The sequence below is a fragment of the Pristis pectinata genome, chromosome 3 (assembly GCF_009764475.1).
Source record: "Pristis pectinata isolate sPriPec2 chromosome 3, sPriPec2.1.pri, whole genome shotgun sequence".
Lineage (NCBI taxonomy): Eukaryota > Metazoa > Chordata > Chondrichthyes > Rhinopristiformes > Pristidae > Pristis > Pristis pectinata.
Window position 1 is genome coordinate 51,140,520 of NC_067407.1, and position 14,946 is coordinate 51,155,465.

The 14,946-nt window shown below is 39.5% G+C and overlaps 1 protein-coding gene across 6 annotated transcripts in view; it reads right to left on the reverse strand.

Annotated features, from left to right (window-relative positions):
• The window catches only part of nek7 (NIMA-related kinase 7), a 150,633-nt gene that overhangs the window by 82,229 nt on the left and 53,458 nt on the right, over positions 1 to 14,946 (reverse strand). For all 6 annotated transcript variants that reach the window (XM_052012220.1, XM_052012219.1, XM_052012221.1 and 3 more), the window contains one exon: positions 3,269 to 3,377. The gene's annotated coding sequence lies outside the window, so the exon portion shown is untranslated. The remainder of the gene's footprint in view (positions 1 to 3,268; positions 3,378 to 14,946) is intronic.

Consider the following 14,946-nt stretch of genomic DNA (forward strand, 5'->3'; position numbering starts at 1 on the left):
GAGTTAACCTTTCAGGCTAATGACCTTTCATCAGGACAGATCCCTCTCTCCCCACTGTGGTTGCCTCATTAGTAAATTTTACAGCAATTCTTTTACTTTTATTTCAGATTTCTAGTACCCAATGCATTTTGTTCCCACATGTATTGTCATATGACACAAGCTTTTAAACTTGTATCTCAGGATATTCTGATCAATATTGGAATCAAGCAGCCCAAATTAACTAAGGTAAGCTGCCTGTGAAAGTACTGTCCTAATCTCTTTCTCACATTTATGATCTTTTTCTCATACAAAAGTTGGCTTCTGAAAACAGAAATCCTCTGTAAAACAGGACAGTGTAAAACACAGTCCTGTTTTCATTATACAAATAATCTCTAATTTACAAGATGGGCAGAGTCAATCCGTAAAATTACCTCCGCAGGGAGATTTCAAATTAACAAAGTTCAAATGCAGGCTCATCTATCTTACCAATGATCAAATATGTCAGAATACAAGTTAATAGAAGTGCGCCATTTGTTTTCAAATAAGGATTTCTTTCCCCAAGAATGGGCATTTTATTTTGTCCATGCACTTCAGGAAGAATTATGACACATGTAGAAATAAAAAGCCAGTGATTGAGATTTCCAATTTTCAGTTTTAACCAACAAAAAAAATGCCCCAAATGTCAATTTAGCAAAATTGTTTTATTGCCCCAACAACACTTTGTGCTGGCAAAAATATGTCAAAAAAAAAACATATGGCTTTCAAAATGCAGCTGATTTGTGCACACAGTCTTCTGACCAATTTCATTCATTTGTGCTGTGCTAACTAGTGACATTATGGTAGTAAGCAAAGCCGGAAAGGTAAAACCACAGGCCGAAAAAAGAAGTTTCAGATTTGCAGAAGACAATTTCTTTGATAAAATCTCCAAAGAAATGCCCTAGTCTGTCATTACCAGTTTTAGAGTTTCAGAAAAACTGCCTATTGAATTTTGAAACACCCACCATGTTGGCACATAAATTAACTACAGCCTCAGGCTGAGGCAGTACCAATGTCACCTACAGAAACTGCAACTAAAATTGAAAAACGGCCAGAATAGAAAGGGATCACTCATGAATCTGTGCAGGCAATAGTGCATTTGGGATGACAGTAAATTAAACAGATGGATCCCCTGGTGAGTTGTTTCACAAGAGCTCCTACAGCACACGCACACCAGCTTTAAGATGTACTTGCCAGGACTTGGGAAATAATTTGAGCTGCACTGCAAGCATAGTGGGTAATATTAAAAAGCCCCTTTCGCTTGAAGAAAGCCCTGAGATACACTGTGCTTAAGTTGTACATTCTATGATGAGAACAAAAATAGGGACAATACTTAATGGCTGATGTGGAAACTGCACAAGTATGCAATTCCCTTTTTTGCAATGTTGCTTGGAAAAGGTTATCTTGGATTAATGTCCTGTTCATGGAGAGCTACATGAAGTCACTTCTCCAAGTTAAAATCTACCGATCCTGATTTTGGAGCAATGCAGGCATGGGACTCCTAGAACTTAAGATGTGATGAACACCAGCCTTAACTTTGCTTCTTTGATTGGTTTTCTCTCAGTTGCTCTTAATGGCTGGATTGAATAATAGGGACCATTTACAAATTTTCTGCAAGGTGACAGCCTCTTGAACAAATCCTCCAGAATGAGCAAATTGATCAGTTCTGAAGGAGGTGGTCTTCATTTTACTGGTTTAAATTTCTGATAGGAAATGTCCTCTCTCTGACTGAATCAATTGAAGCGCCAGAAAATAAAACAAGCCTGTTTCACGGGGTTTATGCTGTGCTTGGGAGTTTTAATTCAAACTTCAATTTGTAAAAACAAATATAATTATCACAAACATGGAAATTTTGCTCTGCAAAACTCCCAGGCACTTAATTCAAATAAAAACCAAGCAGTACATTTTAAGTCTTTGTCTCATTTATTGTTTACCTTGATGTAGATAACAACTGAGTACTTCAGCATGGCACTGCACTATCAAGGGGAAAAGTCATTCTGGGTTGATGTGCAGGTCAATGACATGGCATTTGTGGAGCAAATTTTCCCAAACCTACGATGATTACAGTTTGATTTTTAAGTGCTTTGCGTAGAAAGAAGATCAAGAGGTATTGCAGAATCAGTTCATAGAACTCATGTTCATTCCACCCCTAAGATGTGGATGTTACAACACTTGTGTGCTTGAAAGAGCAACGCAACATGGATAATGGCCAGAATTGGCCAACATGCTCTTTGCTGTTGGCAGCATCCACAGCCTGTGAAAATGTCAAGAATCATCGCACATATGCAGCACCAGTTGCTGCAAAATGAGTAGCACCAGTGTCTGCAGTTTCATTCAAAATACCGAAATTTATGCTGCAGATTTTCAAAATGTTGAATGTTTACAGCAGCACTTCAACCCCAGTTTTACATTTACGTATTATTATTTTGGAAGCAACTTTAAGAAAAAGGTGCTGGAGCACAAGCGAGAAATTGAAAACTTATGTCTTTGAATGTGCACGTTATAGATTTTGATTTTGTTTCTAAGAGATGGAAAGTTGGTGAATTTCAACTAAATTTCTTTTAAATGTCCAATTTTGCCAAATGCAAATAATAGCAGAACAAAATTCAGAAAAAGATTAAAAAGGTAACAAAAAAAATAGAAATTTTGCACGTCAGTAAGAGGGTTTGAATGATCAGGACAGAAATGGCCTAAAACATCTGACAAGTACCATGAAGTTCAGGAGCATCAGCCTAGATCAAAGTTCTAACAATGCTCAAGAGTTGCTGGAGTAATACAAGCAGGAAGCACCGAAGTCTGCAACACTATTTTACGTCTAATTATAATATGCCGATAGTCTCAAGAACAAAAACTTTGAAACTTAATTCTAAAAAAAAATACAAGGCACTTTTCTTTCCCCTATCACACTGCAAAAAGAACATTTTCAAATGTTGATTATATTGAAAATTTTATGCTTCATATCCAACTCCTTAAAAAAAAATTTAACTTCATTGTTCCCTTGATTGAAAGAAATTATCCAAGGCATAGACATCAGGAAGAAAAAAAATGCCATGCTGATTCCGCACCTCTTAACTGTTGATGACTGTTCATCTTGGATCTACTGCCTACTAGATTATCAATAACACTTCTTGAAAAATACCCTTTCAGTTTAAATTGCTTTACCCATAATTTCATTGCCTATTTCATCAGCACTTTGGTGGATAGTACATTTTATTACCAAAATTTAGACAGAAGTTGTGTTCCAAATGTTTACCTTTTCTGTTACCACACTGGATGACAGACCTTCTGCTGCCGAAACTTTCCAGTAGACACACGCGGATTTGTCACTTTACATGTCGCCTTGATTGAAGACCAACATTCCGCTGTTAATAAAATTTATCATCATTTCAATGTTAAGTCACTGATTCTGATTAATACTTTCAAAACTTATAAATGCTTGGGACAAATTGATTCAGTATCTGCCATGGAATGAACTTTAAAGGTTCCTTCAGAAAGCGATCTTTGCATCATCAAAAAAATTAATCAATAGGTAACGTAGTAGTGAAAATACTAAAGATACACAAAGGCACCATGGAGAAGAATAGACCATCTCATTTAACCAAACTTTAATTGCCACTTGAAAAATTTACACCAGTTGTCCTGAAGATGTTTGCTGAGCAGCAAGTTCCTTACAGATCTCCTTTCTCTTCAACTGCACCCTTTACCATTTCTCCACCAACATAGTCTCTGATTGCTTTAGAAATATGGCTTTGAATAAGGGCGCATTTCAGCTTAAACCACAAGTTCAATTACGTACAGCCCACTGCCTATCCTGGACCAAAGAATATTCTCCATTGCTTCTGAAACTTCACCTTTTGCACTATTTTGTGTTGTTCTGCTCAAAAACTGAACTTGTACTAAGAAGAACTCCTATCCTATGAAAATACTTCGATCAATACATTTGCCAATACTCCTTCCTTTAAAGTTTCTGGACTTCATTCAACTGCAACACTCATTTCTGAATCCAGAAAATGGTTCACCAATGCTTCATATTGACTCCATCTTGTCTTTGTCATTTTATCTTTGGATATTAACTCAAGACCCCTATCGCCTCCTATTACTGAAACCCTTTTCAAAAGAACGTAAAAAAAAGCAATCCAGTCCTTTGAACCTTCCTCACCATTCATCAAGATCAAATCCAATCTTTTACCTGTGCCTATTTTACTACATTTTCTGCATAGTCCTCGATTCCAGCAATATCCAGAAATCCACAGAGCCTTGTTTTGAATGAACATAAGTGACCAAGCTTCCACATCCCTCAGAATTCCAAAGCTTCACCACTGAGTAGAGAAACTCATCTCAGTCCAAAACAGCCTACCCCTTTTTCTGAGACTCTGAACTGATCAGCCAGGGTTCAGCCTCAGAATAAGAGGTGGGCTATTTAGGACTGAGGATCTGCATCCTGCCTGTCATCCCCTTTAAGAGATTTCTATGCTTCAAAAGAACACTTCTTATTCTTCTAAACTCTTGGTATACTTGGCCTACATTCTTTAATCTCTCCTCACACAGCCAACCACCATGTCTGGAACCAATCTTGTGCACTGAAAACTCACTCAGTCTATAATATACCCCTTTTTTTAATGTAGAGAGACCAAGACTGTACAGAATATGCCAGCTGTAGTCAAACAGATGTCCATTTCCCAATAATTTGTATGTTATCAGGTTATGCTATTTAAATATTTGAATACATTTTGGCAAACTGTCTGGACCCTGGCCAATGACTCATATTTTCAATTTTTTCCCCCACTTCCTTTTCTCTTCACTAAGACCATCTCTTTTATTTCTCAGATTTAGATTAACTTTTTGTTATATACACCAGGGTGCAATGAAATTCCTTGCTCACGTGAAGCTCAGAGTAAACACTATATACATGGTAATAGTAAATACAACAATTAAATATCGTGTACAATTTATATTTAATTTATGTTTTTCTTGTGAGTGCTGCTTATATGATGCTAGGTGCCTGTGATGCTGCTGCAAGTAAGTTTTCCATTGCACCTGTGCATACATGTACTTCTGCTTATGACAATAAACTCAACTTTGATATCGACTTTAAAGAACAGAATGGCACAAAGATTGTAGTGCAATTTGAAGTAGTGCAAAAATGCTTGTAACAATAATGGAATAACCGAGAAAAGTAGAATTTAGAGTCCAAGAATGTGGCAACATCACTGGGAAGGAGATGTGAAAGAGGTGATTGGTTCACAAGTCTGATAGCAGTGGGGAAGAAACTGTTCTTGAGTCTGGTCATCTAGGCTTTCAAGTTCCTGTACCATCTCCTAGAAGGTAGAAGGGGAATGGCCAGGGTGGCAGACGTCCTTGATGGTACCATTAGCCTTCCTGAAGCAACATACTGTGAAGATAGAGTGTATGGAAGGAAGTGAAGAGCCTGTGATGGACGAGGCAGCGTTTACCACTCTATGCAGGTTCCATCGGTCCTGAGCAGAGCAGTTGCCATACACCCAATAAGGATATCTTCTGTAACACATCCAAGAGGATCCTTGAGGACAAGCCAAATCTCAGATGCCCAAGAAAGTACCAAGGTTTCTTGATTACCACATCCGTATGGAAAGACTAGGTGAGGTTACTGATGCTATGGATGCCAAGGAGCTTGAAGCTGTCAACCATCTCTAAAGCAGTTCCATTGACAAGGAGAGGGTTGTGTTCACCATCACCATCCCACCACCCCCCTCCAAACTCCATTAGGTCAACAGTCAGCTCTTTCATCTTGCTAACATTAAGGGCTAGGTTGTCGTTCTGACACCAGGCCACAAAGTTTAGTCTCTTTCCTGTAGTCTATCTCATCATTGTTGTTGATCCAGCCTATAAGAGTGGTGATATTGGCAAACTTATGAAAGATCAAGTTGTTGCCGTATCCGGCCACACAGTCATGGGTATAACAGGGAGCAGAACAGGGGACTGAGTACTCAACTTTGGGGAGCACCAGTGTTAAGGGTCAGGGTAGATGAAATGTTATGACCTATTCCAATCAACTGAGGTCTACCAGTCAGAAAGTCGAGAAGCCAGCTGCAAATGGTAGCCCCAAGGCCAAGCTCCAAGAGTTTAGAGATCTTATTGTATTGTTGAAGGCTGAGCTGTAATCAATGAATAGCATCCTGACATATGTATTCTTATTGCTGAGGTGATCCAAAGCTGAATGTAGTGCAAGGGAGACCTATTTTTCCTGTATGCAAATTGCAGGGGGTCGAGATCATCTGGGAGGCTGGTGTTGATGTGGGCCATTACCCATGTCTCAAAGCACTTCATCATGTTCAGTATTAGAGGTACTAGTCAGTAGTCATTGAGACAGGACACTTTACTTTTCTTGAGGACTGGAATGATGGAGGTTTCCTCGAAGCAGATGGGGATAGTGGACTGTTGAAGTGGCTCTAAGGAAATCTGTTCTCCCAAGTCCCAACACCAAACCTTCAGCTATACTCAACCTTTTACTCTTATCACCACTCCAGCCTCTGCTCCCTCTTGATTAAGTACAAGATTCCTTTCTGTGCCCCTCTTCATTTTACAAAGTGCTCAGAGAGGCACTTCATCACCTCCTTGCATGCAACTCCAACATTTTCTCTCACCAACCTCTTCTCTCACCAACCTCCCCACCCTTCGTGAACTGCTAATTTCCTTCCCATCCAACTATCTTCCAGATCATGAATCATTACTTCTCTTCTCATTTTCCTCCAGTTCAAGAGCGTATTGTGGGTAACATCATCATGGTCCTGACAGAAACCTAAGAGTTCTGACAACTAAAATGAAGCTTTTTTATTAATTCAACCTTGCACCACTTACTCTGCCAAAATCACTGCAGAAGCAGTCTGGCTCCTATTACAAATTCACCCCCCACCCCACTCCAGCCCCTGGTCTGTCCCTTACATATCTCGCATTTTCTCCTGGATCCATGTATTATATACATTTTTTCCACTGATATATTGTTTACTTTTTTCCCCAATTTTCCAGATTAAGTAATTTAACCTGTGTAATTTCTACTTTCATCTTAATTCATTCTTCGAATTCACCGTCTTCCCATTTCTTAATCCCTCTCTCCATACAAACTCCCCAAGAAAATGTCATCAGGGAGTTCTTGCCATCTCTTGTAACCTTTCTGCTCCCAAGTCATCAACAACAGCTAGATAAGGGCAATTGTGATACTTTGATGCACTGTTCGCCACTCAAATTCCCTTCAAACACTACTTTTGTCCATCTATATCCTGGGGAAGAAAAAGTAACAAAGTTCTCCTAATTTACTTGCCAAAATCCCAGCTATCCCCATTCGTCACTTTTCTGCAGCTATGAATAGACACACCCACAGACCAATCTTGATGTCAGAATCACCACCTCTGCCCATGGCCATTCCATTTCGCAAACAACCTTCATGAGTCCCACTTTCCCATCTCCATCACACCTTGCACACTCATTACCCATTTGCACTCAACAAGTGTAGGCAGTACAAGGACTTTTTAGACATATTGATCAAGACCATCCAATCAGCTGCATCAGACACTCTCCCTTGACCACTGGGCTGAACCTTGCATTTCTTTAGCTTCTCATATCTGCCTTCACATTCAGTCCAAGCTCATCTTGCCCATGTAACCAATCAACCTCTTGCACCCTCAACCCAATTCCTGTTAAAGTGCCGAGGACCAAACCTGCCCTCCTTTGGCTCTCATGTTAGCTTTTATTTTTAAATGTCGTCTATTCTTAGGAGCTGTTACATTGCCAGCAAATCTGCCATCATTATCCTTCAGCTCAAAAAAGCCAACCATCCCTCCTTCCAAGCTGCCACCCCATCTCCAATCACTCTTTCCTCTCCATTGCATTCAAATATGGTACCATCTCCTGAATTCTTACAAATTTTCAATTACTTCATTCTCTGCCATAATATCAAAACATCTCTGATGAAAGTTACTAATGACATTGATACCACTGGCAACGATAAACTATCCCTCTTGCTTTTCTCAATCTATCCGCATCCTTTAACAATTCCACCTTCTTTAAATACCTCCATCATTATACAGCTGGGTAAACTGGATTCGTCCAAATCTATTCTTATCTGTCCAGTCATTATCAGAGAATTCTGTTCAATATCTTTTTTTCTTTGCTCCAACAAGTCAACAGGAGATAGAGGAACAGATATGCAGGTGAAAAACAGATGTGATAAAAGTAGGGTTATAGTACTAGGGGTTTTCAATTTCCCAAATATGAACTGGAACTGCCTCAGTATAAAAGACTCAGAGGAGGCAGAATTTTTCAGCCACATCCTGGAGACCTTTTTGACACAGTACGTATATAGACCAATGAGGGAAGGAACATCACTGGAACTTGTCTTAGGGAATGTAGTCGATAAGGTGAAAGGAGTGCCAGTGGAGGAGCATTTGAGATAGTGACCATAACTCATTTCAAAGTGGTTTTGGAAAAAGATAAGGAGAGACCAGGAATGAAGGACTTAAATAAAGAGGAGGTTCTCAATATGTTGATGGGCTTGAAAGTGGATAAATCCTCAGTGCCAGATGAGATTTATCCCAGGCTGTTAATGAGAGGCAAGGGAAGAAATTGCTGCGCCTTGGGCTGAGATTTTTTTTACATCTTCACTTACAAGTGAGGTACCAGATGACTGGGGGAGAGCAAATGTGGTTCCCCCTTTCCAAGGAGGATTGCAGGGAAAAGCCTGACAACTATAGACCTGAAAACCTAACATCAGGAGTAGGGAAGTTACTGGAAAAAATTCTGAGAGAGAGTATTAATGATTACTTGCAAACGCAGGAACTAAACAGAGATAGCCAGCGTGGTTTTGTCAAGGGCAGATCTTGTCTGACCAACCTGATTGAATTTTTTTTTGAGGAGGTGGCATGGTGTTTTGGTGAAGGCAGTGTAGTAGATGCAATTTACATGGAGTTCAGTAAGGTCTTTGACAAGGCCCCATATGGGATACTGGTCCAAAAAATTAGGGCCCATGGTATCCAGGGCAAGTTGGCAAATTAGATCCAAAACTGACCTGACAATAGGAGAGAAAGGGTGATTGTAGAGGGCTGTTTTTACAATTGGATGCCTGTAACTGATGGTGTTCCACACAGAAATCAGTGCTGGGATCCTTGCTCTTTGTTATATACATGAATGATTTGGATGTGTATGAAGGTGTATGTTGGTGGGATTGTTCACAGTATGGAGAGTAGACTTAGAGATTTACTGGTGATCTGAGAGGGACTTTTCCACCCCCACACAGAGAATGGTGAATACTCAAAATGCGCTGTCAGAGAGTGGTGGAAACAGTCTCTAACAGCACTTAAGAGGTGTCTGGAAAAGCACTTGAATTATCTTAGCATTGAAGGTTATGGGCCACGTGCTGGAAGATGAGATTAATACAGATGGGTGCTCACTGGTTGGCAGGGATGTGGTGGAACAAAAGGGCCTGTTTCCATGCTGTATTATTTTGTGACTCGATTACTTGAAGTGAACTCCAGGGAGTTATCTAAGCCTCTTTCAACTTCTCAAAGTTCTTTTAAAAACATCCAAAATTGTCAATGTCCAGACACAAGCTAAACTCATGCAGCTCTACCTCACTAACACTCCCTGGATTACCAACTTCCTTGATCCACATCATGCAATGCACAGGCATAAGTTTCTCCATTTGGACGGTGGGAACACTAAAGTCACCGTCCTCAGTGTCCTTCCACAAACTGCATTCCAACTCCACTCATCTCCCTAGCAATCATGCCATCTAATCTAGCCCAGGTTGAACTTCAGAATACGTATTACTAACCACTTATTTGTACCTTCATAATTTTGCCCGGCTCCACTTCAGCTCATCAGTTTCTGAAGCTCATGTTTGCACCTTTGTTAGCTGAAAATGTGACCGTTTCAACAAACTTCTGGCAAACCTGAGGTCATTCATTCAATCTTTCCTCCCCACGTCCTAACTTGCAGCAAATCCTATTCATCAATCATGTTCACTGGGCTATGGAATATAGAACAGTACAGCACAGGAAAAGGCCATTCAGCCCACTATATAAGTGCCAACTCTGATGCCAATTTAAACTAATCCCATCTGCCTGCATATGGTCTATCTCCCTCCAGCTCCTGCCTGTTCATATGCCTGTCTAAATGCCCCTTAAATGTTGCGATCATATCTGTTCCAGGCACCTACCACTTTCTATGCAAAAAAATTACCATATAAAACTCCTTTAAACTTTCCTTCTCTCGCCATAATCTATGCCCACTGGTATTTGACATTCCCACACCAACTCTTTCCTCCTTAAAACAGACCTCACGACATAAATCTTATCAAGCTTTTTATGATCTGCCTTAGTATTTCCTCACGAGGCTTGGTACCCAAATGATGATGCATCTGAGAATTGAGACACTGCAACTTTAAAAAGTACTGCTGTTGCTGCTACTGTTGCATGTAGAGTCAAATCTACTTCCAAAGCTCACTACTGAATTACTTCAAGTTGCTCTTCCAAAGAGTAAGTTTACCAGAATTCTTCCACGCATACTGACTTCCAACATTGCAGGTAAACATGCTGGAAAATATTACACTTGCATCAAAACAGTCATATCCAACAAAATATCTTTGTGATGCCACTGCAACATTTGCACGTATAGCAGAAAAACAACTAAATGAAAGCCCTATTAATTCTTTTTGTTTAAAATCAGAACTGCTTGTGAGGAAGATTTTTTACCTGCACCATTGCTCTACATTTTGCCACAGGACATTTTAATGTCCATCCAAATAAACAAACGCAGCATCTCTGTGATCCCAGAGTATTCATTTGACAGACAGGTCGAATGCAAAGACCCCAAAACATTAACTAAAACGCTCAAAATCCCAATTTCAATTGAAAGGACACAGTACTTGGAAACACTTTTCAAAAAGATTGGCATATGCTTAGCATTGACCGCAAAACTAGAGATGGCCCAGCTGTAATATGCAATTTCCTGCCCTCTATCATCTCCATGAACCCACTTCACCCTTAGTCATTTGAATAAATGTATTCAGCTGAGCAAGTTAAAGCTGAATACAAAGCTCGAGCTAAATGTGAATATTTTTTCAACTTGTAGCCCAATTATAAACAGCAAATAATAAACCTGGACTATAAAAACTAGAGTATTTACTAATTTTACATCAAGCACCAACAAAATCAGAGCGCGTAATTTAATCTGATTAATACATATGTTAAACATCTCACATACAAAGCCCCAGACAAATCAGCGACCCACTGGAGTTTAGAGCGGTATTTTTCACAGCAGAGCATAGTGTTATGAACCAGCAACAAAAGAAACACACTGAGTCATGATTCAGTGTTAAAAACTATTTTATTAATCACTACTTATGATAATACGTAAAATAAAAGTAAAAATGTTAGTATGTTAGAATTCAAAAATGTTAAACCTTGAACATTAACCCCAAAAACTAAACTTTTCGTGTGTGTGTGTGTGGCAAAGTCCCAAACTCCAAGTCCAGGAATGGTTCTTAAAGTTCAGTTTCGCAAGCCATAAGGTGAAACATGAGCAAAGGCTTCTTCAACAACCACCGTTGTCTGAAGATAAGACGTAGATGTAGAGAACATAGGGAGAGTAATTACAAAATCCAAATGTTCCACGATGGAACCCAAACGACACTTCAGTGTTTACTTGGTAGTGACTTCCTCACCCCGAAAAGCATCTGAATCGTGGTCGTCCACACAAATACCCATTTCCTTCTACAGGTCAGCAACAAAGTGAACTCCACCGGGTTACTTCCAATTTCCATACATGGATTTCAATGGCAGACACAGTTATTGTTTCTCATCCATCGATAGAGAAACTAGCAGGCTAGTGTCTCTCTCCCTTTCCTCTCTCTCTCTCTCCTTTCGACTGACCTCTTCAGCAACATCATTACGTCCTTTATCTTCTATTGACGTAAGCACGCCACACATACACACTCTATCTTAAAGGGACTTTCACAGAGTCCGTAACAAGAGAGCCAGTGAAGGCTCCCATCAACCTAATGTCAGCCCTCAGACTTGTTTTTTTATATTTCAATATGTGTGGATGAAGTGTCACCAGGAATGGGGCCAGGTGAGTGGACAGAGCATAGCCAAGTGTGCCCTGAGAGGTAGGAGGTGCAAGGGCTGAAGGGAGGTCATGATGTTGAAGGACAGCAGGTAGCTAGGGTGTGAGGAAGGGGAGAAGGAAACTGAAAAACATTCAGTGACAGGAAGACGGGGTGCAAGACATTGAGGGATGTGTGAGATGCAAGGAAGGGAGGCAGTGGCCAAGACTACGTGTGTCTGAACACAGATACGTGTTTGCATTATTCTGTTCAGGAAATGTTTTGGTGCCTTTCCAATTCCAGATATATTTCCTGAGTTTCCTATGAGGGTATGGCTTTATTATGTAGGCAGGTTTTGTTTTAGTTCCACAAGTTGCCCTGAAAAATTACAACATTGAGCAGTAAAACATGTGTTAATTTAATGGTTAATCTTGCTCTCACATTGAAGATTATTTGTGCCCAAGAGGCCCTTGCTTGAAAAATAGTGAAGATCAGTGATGTCATTGAAACATACATAATTCTTCTGGGATTTGACAGGGTATACGTCGAGATAATATCTCCTTTGGCTGGTGTGTCTAAAACCAAAGGTCACGGTCTCAAAATAAGGAGTCAGTTATTGAGGACAAGGAGAAATTTCTTCTCACCAAGGGCAATGAAATTGGAATTCTGTACCCAAGAAAGCAGGGATAAGTGCAAGAAAACAGTGCTGAATAGAAAAGCAGTAGAACCTTGGTATACTTTTATGGCAAATTATATAAGCATGGTATAACAAGCAGGCAAGATCATAAAATATGAAAATCTTTGGTATCGTATGTCAAGTCAGAAATAATATTTAATGTGTACAAAACTCAAATGTAGTAGCTTAGGGTACCCATAAAACATGATTACTGGGAAATGCTAAACGTGCAATACTGGTTCACAGAATTTCTACTAAGCAGTTATAATTATGAAGGTGGAGTTGCTATATCAGCATGGCTACGTGACACAAATCCAATTGCACCCATCAGATTTAAGTTAGTTGAGCTCTGAAAATTAGAGTTGCATGTACTGGCAAACCAGGAGGGAACACAGAGGAACCAAAGTCTGGAGGCAGCCTGAGATGGTCATACAAGTAAGGGGAACAGCCCAGCATGGGAAAGAACATAACAGCATAACAAGAGGAGGAGGAATAGGCCACATGGCTCTTAAAGACCCTGTATAATGGCAAATAAGACTTTCTTGCTTATATATTCAAATCCTCTTGTAATAAAAGTAAACATACCATATGCCATTTTAACTGCTTACTGTACCTGCATGTTGGGCTTCACCAACTTGTATACAAACACACCTAGGTCGCTGAGAATATCAATAGTACCAAATCTCAGATTAGAAAAGTTAAGTGTATCAATGTACATTGTTCTGCATTTTATTCCACCTGCAATGTTCCCAATAGCGCCTGGAAGTTTCTTTATACCCTCTCACTGTGTTCACAATCCCACCTACTTTAGTCTCATTAGCAAACTTGGAAAAATGACGTATGACAAATTGATGGAATAAACTGTGTTGGAGCCCAAGCACCAATCCATGCAGTAACTAGTATTCACAGCCTGTCAAACTGAGAAAAATCCATTCAATCCCACTCTGCTTTCTGCAAAATAACTGATTCTCAATCCATGTCAGTACACTACCCACAATTTCATGTACTTCATCGACCAACCTCCCAAGCAGGACCTTGGAAATCAAAATAAGACCACATCCACTGATATCCGGAAAGAATTCTAACAGATTAGTGTCATACATAATATACCTTCCACAAATCTACGTTGCCTCTACTCAATCCTATTATTGTTTTCAGGATACTATGTTATTTCTTCTGGTCATTTTGGAATAGATGTCCTCCTAAAGCTACAAAAAAAATAGAATGTGATGCCATCCAGTAAAAATGAATTACATTTTTTGTTTTTTTTTAAAAAATATACATGATACTGAGTCTTTCATTTTCACCAGGTTAGATGCTGCAATATCTATTCCTATCTTTTACAGATAAACTAAGTAATGTACACTGATCCATCACCCTGCAGTGCTTATATTACACATCTCTGAATGATTATCTTCTCCAACATAAATCTATCTGTCCAAACTATTGTTTTCCTCCTTGCTTGTACATGTAATTATCACCACTAAGCTTAATTCCAAACCAGATATTGAATTGGTTCGTTTATAAAAGCTGCTGCTTCATGAAGTTCTATTTGTGTAGCTGAAAATTTATCGTGCTCAAAAACGTTCCGTCTTTCCAACTTTAAATCTTGTTACAAATTTGATAATGGGCTTAGAGCTGCCATGTTCCAATATTTTCTCTACTATCAATATTCCTTTCTCCCTCTTTTAAACTTGGCAAGTCTCATTTGCTACTTTCCAAATTCACAGAAACAAGTTCAGAGCCTGAAGAACCTGAAGATCAGAGCTGCATTTTTCAAAGCTCTGGGATACAAGTCACTCAAAATGACAAAATGGGGGTGGGTGTAGAGGTGAGAAGGTGACAAGAAAACATTATTGATTTGAGAGCCCACAATACAGTCTTTATGACGATGAAGTTCTGACTTTGTGCTCAACAGCGTTGAGACAATACTAGTATGCTCGACTGCTCGACAGGATAGATTTAGAATAGATCCAGCAGCTTGAAACTTGGCACAGGATGCAATGGGCCATAACAATTGCATTTCACCACCAGCTCTAACTGTAAGATATCCTTCAATCTATCACCATCAAGTTATGGGAACAATACTCATTTGACAAGCCAAAAACAATATGGTAATGGTAGCACCAGGTATGTCTAAAAAGTCTGATGCCAACCTGGTGAACCACAACATAGGAAC